Source organism: Euleptes europaea, chromosome 14 (genome assembly GCF_029931775.1).
Source record: "Euleptes europaea isolate rEulEur1 chromosome 14, rEulEur1.hap1, whole genome shotgun sequence".
Lineage (NCBI taxonomy): Eukaryota > Metazoa > Chordata > Lepidosauria > Squamata > Sphaerodactylidae > Euleptes > Euleptes europaea.
This window is the reverse complement of record NC_079325.1, coordinates 42,873,834-42,877,853: the sequence shown is the minus strand read 5'-3', so window position 1 is coordinate 42,877,853 and position 4,020 is coordinate 42,873,834.

The window sequence follows — 4,020 nt, the reverse complement described above, 5'->3', positions numbered from 1 at the left end:
GAGATGTATTAAGAGTTTGAAAACGTTATAAAAAATACTGTTCGCACTTTCTATGTATTCCCACCGAAGTATTAAGAGTTTGAAAACGTTATAAAAAATACTGTTCGCACTTTGTTTGGCCCCTTTAGCTGTGAAGACGTCTTCCAACCATTTTTTAGCCATGGTATCCAAAACCCCTTTTAAAGCGATGTTTTTTATAACATTTTCAAACTTTTAATACATCGCTGGGAATACATAATGCGGTAAAAAAAAAAAACCTTTTAAAGCAATGTTTTTAATAACATTTTCAAACTCTTAATACATCGCTGGGAATACAAAGTGCGGTAACCCCCATCACTTTAAAAGGGTTTTTGGATACTACTGCTTATAAATGGTTGGAAAATGTCTTTACAGCTAAAGGGGCCAAACAAAGTGCGAACAGTATTTTTTATAACGTTTTCAAACTCTTAATACATCGCTGGGAATACACAGAAAGTGCAAACAGTATTTTTTATAACGTTTTCAAACTCTTAATACATTGCTGGGAATACAAGTGCGGTAACCCTTATGTTGTGTGCAGAGCTGCTTCAAATGGCGCTGGCTTCAAGTTACACCCAGCTTTTGGGGGGCAAGAGACAGTAAATCAGGTAAACTTCATAGGCAAGCCAATTAAACTTCCAGGCTGGCCCGTCAAAAGATGAATAATTTATATGTGGGAGGGCACTTACCTATGCACATCCAATCTGCTAGATGAGGGGACTATTGTTTGTTTATTTAAAAAAAATCTACCCTGCCCCTCAGCCCTAAATATATGAGGTGGCCTTCTGGGGATACCTACGTAAAACAAAGTTTGCTACATGTCTGTTATAGTTCTATCCTACTTCTTAAACAACTGTATTCCAAAGCAACTCACTGCAATATAGGCCATTTATGCATGGGACATTTTGCCTTGGATTTGCCGCTCTCCAGATGCACATATTTCCCATCTGCATTCTCAAAACTCAAAAATAAGCCCCTATGCAGAGTTTTGAGAATTCGGATGGGGAAAATGTGCATCTAGAGAGTGGCAAATCCAAGGCAAAGCCTCCCATGCATAAATGGCAACAGATTACCCCTGCTAGGTTTATTGCTTTGCATCAATTTTTTTTTACTCTGAATAATATTTAAGCAGAAAGCTATCATCTGCAGTCCATTCCTCCCCCTTTGCATTCTCATTCCTTTGCATGTACCAAACGAAAAGAATGAGAGTAGGAAGTGGAGTTGCCAACTCTGGGTCTTGGGGGATGTCTTGAGATTTGGGGGTGGAGCCTGGGGAGTGTGAGGTTTAGGGAGGGGAAGGCCTCAGCAGGGGCTTATGCCACAGAGTCCACCCCCCAAAGCAGCCATTTTCTTCAGGGGAACTAATAAATTGCACTTCTGGAGATCTTTAGGCCCCACCTGGGAGCTGGCAGCCTTAGGGAGACAAAAGACATCTCCAATCTTTTAATTCAGGGGTGGGGAACGTCAGGCCCGGGGGCCATTTAAGGCCCGCGAAATCATTTGGTCTGGCCCTTTGTGGGTCCTGGCAGATCTCTGGCTGGCGATCCGCCCCCTCCCGCGGACAGGAATAGCCTCTGTTCGAGGTGGATGTGAGTTTGTTTTGCTGAGAAAAGGAACACTTTTCCCCCCTTGCAGAATAGTCATTAGCTATGGAGTTGCTAGGACCGCCCAAGAAACTGTGTTGTTAACCCTTTCCCATTCCCTCTGTACTACAAGAGGGCTGGGGGTGGAAGTGGTGACAGTAGAGGGGTTAAAGGGGGAAGGGCCAGAATGCACGGGGGGGGGATGTGTGTGGGGGCGCCCGGCTGATGCAACAGACCATCCTGTGCCACCAGGTAGGCAAGTGCGCCACCAGTTGGATGCCTGCCTGCTTGCCCATGCGCGTGGGGGGGTCATCTGGGGCCGCTGCCTGCTTGGGGCTTGGTCAGCTAATTTTTAAGTTAATAATTTTGTATGGCCCGCGAATGATGTTATAAATATCCAAATAGCCCTTGGCGGAAAAAAGGTTCCCCACCCCTGCTTTAATTGGTTCAGAATATGGCTTTATGCTGGCCCCACTCCTCATGCTCCAAAGACTTAATTTTTCTTCAGGCTTCTTTGTCTTCATCTGTGCTCTGCTTATATATTTGTAAAAAAGCAAATGCTCCAAAATGCTCCAAGACTCTAACCCCACTCTCTCCTCCAAAGGGGACCAATCCAGGTAAGTGCTTTCCCTGGAACTTCTTATTGCTCTGAAAATAGGGTGTGCATAATAACATTAAACCATATTATTTTTCCTCCTGTTACCCAAAGGCAGTGGGTCACAAATTGTGGGTCAATATTAAAAAGTGGGTCATTACTTTCTTGCAGGTGAGCTTAGAGGCCAGGAAGGAGGAGGTGGAACAGAATGAGCTGGGAGAGTAGGCTCAAGGGAGCTTGGCAGCAAAGTTGGACTTGCCTTTTTATAATGACCATGAAATACTGCCTGTCGCTCTGTAAGACTATATTTTTAATAGTCAACATGAAAAATAGAACATAAATTTGTTCAGTATTAACTGTTGGGAGGTTCCAGCATCTTATTTTGGAGAAGGGATAATTAGCATGGAGTTATTTTTGCAAATGGGTTGTGAAAAGCAGAATAACTTCAGAAGTCCCACTGCAAGAAGTTTGTGAATCACTGCCCTACGTTTTTTTATATTTTTATGAATTTTGGAAAGCTGTTTGAGGGATTCCAGTCAAAAAGTGAGATGCGAATCTCGAAGACAAACGAAGGGGCAGCACCAAACTATTATTTCCTAGATTCCTTGGGAGCAGCCATTTAATTATTTATTTAAATAATTTATTAGCCGTCTTTCTTCCTTACAGAACTTAAGGCAGCTTACCAGATAAATAAAACATTATAAAATACACAATAAAAACAACAAATATCAAACCCATAAAAGGTCACAATTTAAAAACTCCAATTAGAATTGCCAATAATAAATCAATCAAATGCAGTCCTAAATAAAACTGTCTTCAACTGCCTCCTGAAGATTGACAATGAGGGGGCCAGGTGCCCCTCCCGAGGGAGCATGTTCCATAATTGTGGGGCTGTCATGGAAAAGGCCTTTTCTCATGTACCCACCAAATGAGCCTTTCTAAGGTGACTGCTGTGTCACGCAGCACTTCCAAGCTGGTAACCTGCCTTTTCAAGGGGAATATAAACCCGCCTAAGACCAGGGAGATAAATCCCTGGTCTGCCTTTCTATTAACCTAGAGAACCTCCATCTTGTCAGGATTAAGTTTCAGCTTGTTCACACTCAACCAGCCCATTACTAGGGTTTTCAATCTCCAGGTACTAGCTGGAGATCTCCTGCTATTACAATTGATCTCCAGCCGAAAGACATCAGTTCCCCTGGAGAAAGTGGCCGCTTTGGCAATTGGACTCTTGACGTCCCTCCCCTCCCCAAACCCCACCCTCCTCATGCTCCGCCCCCAAAATCTCCAGGTATTTCCCAACCTGGAGCTGGCAACCCTACCCATTACTGACTCCAATCACCAGTTATACATCAATAGCATCCTCAGAATTAGATGGAAAAGAAAGGTAGAGCTGGGTACCATCCGCATATTGGGGACACCGCAGCCCCTACCTCCTGATGACCTCGCTCAGGGCTTTACATAGATATTAAATAGAATGGGGGATAAGATGGAGCCCTGTGGCACCCCAATGGCCATGGGGCACAGCTGGAATTCCCCAACACTATCTTCTGAGACCTACTCCCCAGATAGGACTCAAGCCATCGTAATACGGTGTCCCCTAGTCCCAGGGCTGGGAGGCAGCTCAGTAGGATACTATGCTCAATAGTATCAAAAGCCGCTGAGGGATCCATCAGAACTCGCAGGTTTACATTCCTCCTGTCTAGTTCTTGATAGAGCACAACAAACGAAATCAGCATAGATGGCCAACCTCAAATTACCAACTGTTATATATTAACGTGCAAGCATCTAATAGTCTGAAATTGACAAATATACAATAAGACAACC